At 41.7% G+C, this 9,922-nt stretch overlaps 1 pseudogene; it reads right to left on the bottom strand.

Moving 5' to 3' along the window:
- Positions 1-1,099: 1,099 nt before the first annotated feature.
- On the bottom strand, positions 1,100-3,627 carry LOC138372153 (voltage-dependent T-type calcium channel subunit alpha-1G-like; annotated as a pseudogene).
- Between the last annotated feature and the right edge of the window lie 6,295 nt (positions 3,628-9,922).

Raw genomic sequence — 9,922 nt, 5'->3', positions numbered from 1 at the left:
CAAAAGGATCAATGCATGAATGTTCGTAATAAGGCAAATAGGACACTGGGATTTATTAATCGATGCGTTAGTAACAAGACACCTGGTGTGGTTCCTCAGCTATATCTTGCTCTGGTTAGGCCCCATTTAGATTATGCAATTCAGTTTTGGTCGCCGTACTATAGAATGGATATAAATTCACTTGAACGTGTCCAGTGTAGGATACCTTAAGGTTATACCATTGCTTACCTTGAGGTGCTTCCGGGGCTTAACGTCCCCCGCGGCCCGGTCGTCGACCAGGCCTCCTGGTTGCCGACCTGATCAACCAGGCTGTTGGACGCGGCTGCTCGCAGACTTACGTATGAGTCACAGCCTGGTTGATCAGGTATCCTTTGGAGGTGCTTATCCAGTTCTCTCTTGAACACTGTGAGGGGTCGGCCAGTTATGCCCCTTATGTGTAGTGATGTAGGATCTTCTTGAGGTTATCTTGAGATGATTTCGGGGCTTTTTAGTGTTCCCGCGGCCCGGTCCTCGACCAGGCCTCAACCCCCAGGAAGCAACCCGTGATAGCTGACTAACACCCAGGTACCTATTTTACTGCTAGGTAACAGGGGCATAGGGTGAAAGAAACTCTGCACATTGTTTCTCGCCGTTGTTGTTGAGAGAGAGGTTTTGAGAGGAGAGTTGTAGTTAAGAGAGGTTTTAGCATGTTTCTTTGAGGGTTTGGTTTGTATGTTCCCAGATTATCCACTTGTTAATCCCATGCTCACCTTGGGTGGAAGATGACATGAAAATTCAATGGGTATGGAGCTAAGTATACTTATGCTTTCTGTAGTGTCCTTTATTCTTATCTTATTATTATTTCAAGTTGTTAGTGATGTTTGTATATTCGTGTTGAATACTACATATATGTAGTAATAAAATTACTGTTTTTGTGCTTCAAAAATCAACTTAGCATTTTTCTAACAATATAACAACTTTGTACCAACCAATTTCCATTTACTGTATCTGGAATTATTTTTGACATGTCAGAAAATACAATCTTAAGTCTAATAATGCAAAAAAATTTGCATAAAATTAAAATTAGCTTACAAACAACTTTCTCAAATTTATTATCACATTACCTGAGGATGACAATGATGCCATCAAAAACATTTAAACCATTGCTTATGTAACCAAAGGGTCCCTCGGCAATAACCTTTAGCAACATTTCGACGGCAAACACGGCTGAGAAGACGAAGTTGCTCAGTTCCACAATAATTGTCAACATCATTGGCTGGTTATGGTACTCGATGCCCATGCTGAGGGTGTTGATGAGGATAGCAATAAGAATGCCCCGTGGAAAGTATCGGTGATCCACCAGCTTCTTCATACGAAGAAGCTGGTGGATCCGTGTGGATATACACACGAATTTGTGAACAAAATCTGTGGGCTAAAGAAGGCTGTTTTGTCCCCTCATCCTTCCAATCTTCATCACTCCAGTCAGACTCTGAGTCACAGGAATCAGACTCTGAATAGTAATTTGTGAAACCTGCAAGGGCTTGATCAGCAGAAAAGAATAAAGTTGGTGCTGAAAAGTGTTTAACTCCTTTGGCCAATGAAGAATAAAGTGTGTGGACGGAACGGGAGTCAATGCCCAAGTGTGTGGGCAAAGCAGCAGAAAGAGCACCACTAAGTGCCAGTAGTTCTCCACAAGTGAGAGAACCTTTTCCCCCTGAACCATTATTAGAGGGTGTTCGCGAGACAGAACGCAAGGAAGATTTATTCTTGTTAAGGGGTAGGAGGGCTGGGGGTAGTAGAGCAGGGGGCATAAGAGAAGGTGGTCCTGGTGTGTGAGGTGATGGGGTAAGGGCTCACGGAAATATGATGGATCTAGAGGTTCATCGTCAGTTTGCGTAGTCTTCTCACTGTGACAGACATTTTTTGTTGCTGTCTCCCCAGCATGACCATGGAGAAGCACTACATCACTGAACATGACAGAGCTGCGTCGATGCTGTCGTGGGGTACAGGTGCCCTGACCACCTGGTGATGGTGGCAAGAGCTCATTGCTGCCATCCCCACTTGTACCACTTGAGATTTTGAGGAGAACAGGACGATGTGTGGAGGCTTGAGGATCTATGTCAGAAAATTCTGGGCTAATGCGGGGAGCATTATTGTTTCTCGAGTCGTCTGGAACTTCGTGTACTTCTGGAGGTGACAAAAGCTGTGGAGATGTTGAGCTTATGTTATTCATCACAGTTAAGGCTCCACCAGGTCCAATGCCACCAACAGTAGGAGCCATGGCTACTACAGTGCTTGGCACTCCAGATGCTCCACCTTCCCGACTGATAATGGCACTCTGTGCTGCCTCATATTGTCGACGACGACGCTGCTTCTTGAGGCTCAGCTGATGAGGATGATCAGACTTGTTTCTCCGGCGAAACTGTTTGTACCGAATGTAAAATTTTCTCTTTCCTCGTCACCATAAGTGAGCAATATATTTTATAATTTCTGCATAGCATGAATTTGGTTCCGAAGTGGAACCAGATGCAAGTGTACTAGTTGACTGAAACCTGGCACGCCGCTCCATTTTCATTCGCTCCATTTCTCGCTTCTTAGTCTCTGAAAACTGAGTAGCAATAACAACCAGGCACAAGTTGATCATGAAGAATGACTCAATCACAATTAGTAGCACAAAATATATCCAGTCCCAAAAGGGGTGAGTATACCATACAAATTGAATAGATCGAATACTAATGACCCAAAGTGTATAACAAAGAATTTGAAGAACCTTATAGGTAAAAAGAGAGCTTGGTACAAAAGGATTAAAAATGGGGAGGTCACTTTAGAACAGGAATTCGTACAACTGGTTAGAAATGTTAAAAAAGAGATAAGGAAAGCAAAAAGAAACTATGAAGTTCGCATAGCAGAGCAAGCAAAGACAAATCCTAAAGGGTTTTTTCAGTTATATCGTACTAAGACTAGGGAAAGGATAGGTCCATTAAAAACTGAGACAGGTCAAATAACAGATAGTGATGAAGAGGTGAGTAGTATTTTTAATAAATATTTAAATATTTTGTATCTATATTTACTAAAGAGGAACTTAACAATATGCCTTCAGGGGGCAAGTCACCCGGATTTAAAAAATTGTTGTAGGGTATTCATAATTTATTATCCTGATACATGTGAAAGGTGCTGCACCTAGGCCAAGTTTCAGCATCTCAGCCTAAATAGAGACGGAGAAAAAAAACAAACAAAAAAAAAGACGAATTTTTCAACCATGTTCAAAAAATTTCACAGCCCACAATTGTGAACCAAAATCATTTATAAGACACTCAGCTACGACCTTACTATATAATAAAGATTTGCATGTGACATTATTATCCCAGATGTATTTAGTGCAATAATACAGATTTTATAAAAGTTTCCCAAAAACGTATGCAACAAAATGAGGTGTATCATTATTTATAAAATCAATAAATCTACGTAGATAAGAATAATGACATGCGTTTATAGAGGCGTAAACTCTACATATAATGTGCAAGTTTCATGTAAATAGAATAATAAATAAAGGCTGTGAAATTTTATCTAGTTGTAAAAGTTGGAGTTGCGTAGCGCGCTCTCAAAGTTTCTCAACCTGCTGTCACTCGTGACTGGTGATTTACGCATTGCGGCCAGCTCGTATGGAGAGCTCGCATGCATCTAGCTGTCAATGCTTCTCTCTTGTTCGTTTGGTAAGTCATATTGCAGTACAAATAGCTAAAAATAGCAAAAATAGCATGTTCTGGGAGATATTGTGTGAGCGCGTCAGCAAACATCCTCTCTCCATGAGAGACACATAAGAACATAAGAACATAAGAACAAAGGTAACTGCAGAAGGCCTATTGGCCCATACGAGGCAGCTCCTATTCTATAACCACCCAATCCCACTCATATACTTGTCCAACCCGTGCTTGAAACAATCGAGGGACCCCACCTCCACAATGTTACGCGGCAATTGGTTCCACAAATCAACAACCCTGTTACTGAACCAGTATTTACCCAAGTCTTTCCTAAATCTAAACTTATCCAATTTATATCCATTGTTTCGTGTTCTGTCCTGTGTTGATACTTTTAATACCCTATTAATATCCCCCCGGTTATGTCCATTCATCCACTTGTAAACCTCTATCATGTCACCCCTAACTCTTCGCCTTTCCAGTGAATGCAACTTAAGCTTTGTTAATCTTTCTTCATATGAAAGATTTCTAATTTGGGGAATTAACTTAGTCATCCTACGCTGGACACGTTCAAGTGAATTTATATCCATTCTATAATATGGCGACCAAAACTGAACTGCATAATCTAAATGGGGCCTAACTAGAGCAAGATATAGCTTGAGAACCACACCAGGTGTCTTGTTACTAACGCTGCGATTAATAAATCCAAGTGTCCGATTTGCCTTATTACGAACATTTATGCATTGATCCTTTTGTTTTAAATTCTTACTAATCATAACTCACAGATCCCTTTCGCAATCCGACTTCGCAATCACAACACCATCTAGCTCGTATCTTGTAACTCTATCATCATTACCTAACCTCAGAACTTTACATTTATCAGCATTAAACTGCATCTGCCAATCCTTTGACCACTGCGTGTCAGTGACACGCAGTCACTGACTGCACCACCCTCGTGTCAGACCATATGTTGTGTTGCCATATGTTTAGTTTATATTCATTTTATGCATAACATGTTATTTTCAACGCTATTACGAAAAATAAGACATCTACAACGTAAGATACAATACCCCGCGGCGTACTCACGGCGCGAGGACCAGATTCACGAAAGTTGCAGCGGGAAATTTGACTCTAATTACGTTATTTTTCAAGATATCATTAAACGGTTTGGACCACAGTGTTGCCAGAACGTTGTAGTATTTTTCGTAATTTTTCGTAAATATTCCATTTTTCATCGGATTTTCGGGTGACATGGCCCCTTCAGCCGAACAAGTCTATGTGGGTGGGGACGAGGACAGGTTGACGAGTTTAGCAGTTACCAGGGAGGATGTTCTTAAACAAATAGTAAAACTCAAACCAAACAAATCCCCAGGGCCGGATGAAGTGTTTGCCAGGGTGCTTAAAGAATGCAAAGAGGAGCTTTGTGACCCACTGTCTACCATATTTAATAAATCAATAGAGTCAGGCAGAGTGCCAGAGTTTTGGAAAGTTGCTAATGTGATACCAGTTTTTAAGAAAGGAGATAGATCACTTGCGTCTAACTATCGACCAATTAGCCTAACGTCTATTGTGGGAAAGTTATCCGAATCTATAATAGCAAATAAAATTGGTCTTCATCTTGAAAAACATAAATTAATAATTGAGTCGCAACATGGTTTTATAAATGGCCGTTCATGTTTAACAAATTTGTTATCTTTTTATTCTAGCATTGTTGAGGCAGTTGATAGTGGTAAGGATTGTGATGTTGTGTACCTTGACTTTAGCAAAGCTTTTGATACAGTGCCACATGAAAGACTGATTAAAAAGATAGAGTCTCATGGTATTGGGGGTGCTATATTAAGCTGGATTAGGGCATGGCTATACCAAAGGAAACAGAGAGTTAGTATAAATGGAGTCAAGTCAGAGTGGGAAAATGTTGTAAGCGGGGTGCCTCAGGGCTCTGTCCTGGGACCTTTGTTGTTTATAATATATATAAATGATTTAGATTCAGGTTTGAGTAGCAACATTTGCAAATTTGCCGATGATACGAAAATCGGTAGGGAAATTAATTCGGAGGAGGACTCACAATCACTTCAAGTTGATCTAGATAGGGTTTTGAAATGGTCGAAGGATTGGCAGATGGAGTTTAATGCTGATAAATGTAAAGTTCTGAGGTTAGGTAATGATGATAGGGTTACATGATACGAGCTAGATGGTGTTGAGATTGCGAAGTCGAATTGCGAAAGGGATCTGGGAGTTATGATTAGTAAGAATTTAAAACAAAAGGATCAATGCATAAATGTTCATAATAAGGCAAATCGGACACTTGGATTTATTAATCGCAGCGTTAGTAACAAGACACCTGGTGTGGTTCTCAAGCTATATCTTACTCTAGTTAGGCCCCATTTAGATTATGCAGTTCAGTTTTGGTCGCCATATTATAGAATGGATATAAATTCACTTGAACGTGTCCAACGTAGGATGACTAAGTTAATTCCCCAAATTAGAAATCTTTCATATGAAGAAAGATTAACAAAGCTCAAGTTGCATTCACTGGAAAGGCGAAGAGTTAGGGGTGACATGATAGAGGTTTACAAGTGGATGAATGGACATAACAAATGAGATATTAATAGGGTATTAAAAGTATCAACACAAGACAGAACACGAAACAATGGGTATAAATTGGATAAGTTTAGATTTAGGAAAGACTTGGGTAAATACTGGTTCAGTAACAGGGTTGTTGATTTGTGGAACCAATTGCCGCGTAACATTGTGGAGGTGGGGTCCCTCGATTGTTTCAAGCATGGGTTGGACATGTATATGAGTGGGATTGGGTGGTTATAAATAGGAGCTGCCTCTTATGGGCCAACAGGCCTTCTGCAGTTGCCTTTGTTCTTATGTTCGTATGATTCAAAGTGCAGCCAACTACTCAATCCCACTGAAAAAACAGTCCACCGGACACCATAAAGATCATTGGTACTATTGCGAACGTGTCAAAAAACCCAACCATATACTCAATAGAACAAGAAAGCTATACAAAAAGCAGCCAAGTGACCGCAACAGGATATTACTTTGTGAGGTCAAGGAACATGTACATCGAGAGACCAGACAAATAAAAGAACAAAAGTGGCTGGAATGGTGTTCACACCTGAATGAACACACCTCTCTCGGAGAGATGTGGCAGCAAATTCACCGGGCCAAAGGGAATAAAACACCTAAAGCTCCACACCCCAAGGATCCTCAACAGGAAGCCGAAGTACTGGCAACCAGGTTTGCAGAGAGAGCAGCCAACAATCAACTTCCACCAGATGTATTAGCAGTACAGACCGGACTAGAGGAAGAAAGGTGGCACAGAATCCTTACAGCATGTGAAGAAGTCTCTGACACTAATGCCCTCTTCACACTGGATGAACTCAATAGGGCTAAGAAAAACTCCAAGGATACATCCCCTGGAGCCGACAAAATAACCTATAAAATGATTAGAAACCTCGGCCCAGAGGGAGACGCTGCATACCTAAGGTTAATTAATTTAGCCTGGACTTCTCAAACTAGACCTTCTGCTTGGAATAGAGCAGACATAGTGCCGATCCCAAAACCCAAAGATCCAGCTAATCCCAGGCCCATCTCTCTCCAAAGCTGTGCAGCCAAGACGGCTGACAGAATGGCACTCAACAGATTGGAGTGGAAAATGCCTAAACTGCACCATGATATGTATGCCTATAGAAGAGGGGTTGGCACAGTGGAATGTATTACAACTCTGTTAGCCCACTTGAATGACAGACCAGGAATGCTGATATTCCTGGACCTCGAAAAAGCCTTTGAACTGGCTAGCGCCCCAGCTATTCTCTGCTGCCTCATTGACAAAGAGGTCAGAGTGCCGATCCTGCTCTCCTGGACCAAAAACTGTCTCATAAACAGAGAAGCAAGAGTAAAACTTCATGGCACAGTCTCTGAGTACAAAAGTACAAAAGACATGAAAATGGTACACCGCAAGGAGGTATTCTCAGTCCTCTTCTCTTCAACTGTTTAATGGAAAGAATAATGAGGTTGAAACTCCCACATCACTGCAGGCTGCTAAACTACGCGGACGACTTTGTCATCATCATAAAAGGAAGGGATGCGGCGCGCCTTGCACACAAATGCTTTGACTGCATCAGTAAAGAGGCAAAACAGATTGGGATCAAACTCAACCCCTCAAAGTCAAAGGCCATGCCCATAAAAATAGCGAAGCCCAACATCCAACTCACTGTACAGGGTCAACCAATAGAATGGGTCAACACCTATCAGTATCTAGGAATCATCCTGGACACACACATGAATTTTAATGCTGAGGTCACATACTTGAGAGAGCGAACTGCGGCCCGGATGGCAATCCTCAGGTCGCTAACCTCCCTTTCTGGAGGAGCCAATCTGCAAGTCCTTCGCACATACTATGTACAGGCAGTCAGATCAGTGATCGATTATGCCGCACCTGCACTCACAAATCTATCACACCAACAGTGGAAAAAGCTTGAAGTTGCCCAAAACAATGCTATGAGAGCTGCACTGGGAGCCCCCATGTGGACCAGGCTTGAAACTCTTAGACTGGAGTTTGCCCTCTCTACAAGAAAGAATATCACAAAGGACAGCTACAATTATCAGTAAGATAATTATTTCTTCTGATCCCATCCCAGTACGGCAGGCCTTGGTGGTTGGACTAGGCCAAAACAATGGGAACTCTTGGGTTGCAAGAGCAGGAAAAGTCCTAAACAGACTACATTTAAAAAACATGATTATTGATAGAGAGGGTGATCATCCACACCCAAATTACACTTCTTCCGCGCCGTGGGAAGAGCCTACTTTCAAAATAGTAATACAGTAGAAAGTCTCCCAATGAAAAAGGCTGCCTATGATCCGACAATCCTAAGGCGCATAATAGAAGAGCAAATGTATAGCATAGCAGTAGCAGGAGCCACCCACATCTTCACAGACGGATCGGTGGACACAGAAAATGAGAGTGCTGGCGCTGCTCTTTGCATGACCAGCGTACAGGCATATTGGAGACTGGGAGGACTAGTATCATCAACCCAAACTGAGCTGTTTGCCATACAACAGGCATTCGCATATGTGATTGCACAAAACACTCAAAATGCAATCATACACACAGACTCAAAAGCTGCACTTCAAATACTAGGACAAAAACAGTGGAAAGATAATGTGGAAATAATTACCACCATTTTGTATCTTGGAGCAGTCGCTAATAAGGCAAAGGACTCAACATAACTTTAAACTGGATCCCATCCCATATTGGAATCCCATTAAATGAAAAAGCTGATGAAATTGCTAAATTGGCAACTCGTCATCCAGTGATACATAAAACAATTCAACCCAGCCTAGAGAACATAAAAAATATCATCACCAAAAAACTCTCACATCTCAACAAAGCCTACCTGCACCAGAGAATAGCTGAAGGTTCGTCATCTGCAACATGGTATCTTCAGGCAACCAAATTAGAAAGGTTAAATATCCCAAAAGGAATCCACAGGGAAATTGCAGTTAGGTTATATAGACTACGTCTAGGTTACAGATGCAACTGGGAGATTGGTGAACCCCGACAGAGAGAGTGCATCTTCTGCCAAACTGTCACAGAAAAGCCATTACTTCACTATCTTCTGGAATGTGAAGCAACCAATGACCTTAGAAGAGCTTTAAGAGTTCCTGAATCATGCAGTGGCCACCCTGAAGCCATCAACACAGCCACTCTCCTGGTCAACAAAGGTGTCCAGCAGCTGGACACCCTCATAAAGACTGTGAAGCAGTATAGGTTGGACAAGTATATGAGTGGGATTGGGTGGTTATAGATAGGAGCTGCATTCACTGGAAGCTTAAATTGCATTCACTGGAAAGGCGAAGAGTTAGGGGTGACATGATAGAGGTTTACAAGTGGATGAATGTACATAACAAATGAGATATTAATAGGGTATTAAAAGTATCAACACAAGACAGAACATCGAAACAATGGGTATAAATTGGATAAGTTTAGATTTAGGAAAGACTTGGGTAAATACTGGTTTGGTAACAGAGTTGTTGATTTGTGAAACCAATTACCGCGAAACGTGGTGGAGGTGGGGTCCCTCGATTGTTTCAAGCGCCGGTTGGACAAGTAGTGGACAATGAGTGGGATTGGGTGGTTAGAGATAGGAGCTGCCTCGTATGGGCCAATAGGCCTTCTGCAGTTACCTTTGTTCTTATGTGTTGATATTTATAATACCCTATTAATATCCCCC

Source organism: Procambarus clarkii, chromosome 38 (assembly GCF_040958095.1).
Source record: "Procambarus clarkii isolate CNS0578487 chromosome 38, FALCON_Pclarkii_2.0, whole genome shotgun sequence".
Classification (NCBI taxonomy): domain Eukaryota; kingdom Metazoa; phylum Arthropoda; class Malacostraca; order Decapoda; family Cambaridae; genus Procambarus; species Procambarus clarkii.
This window is presented reverse-complemented; position numbering and strand designations above follow the sequence as displayed.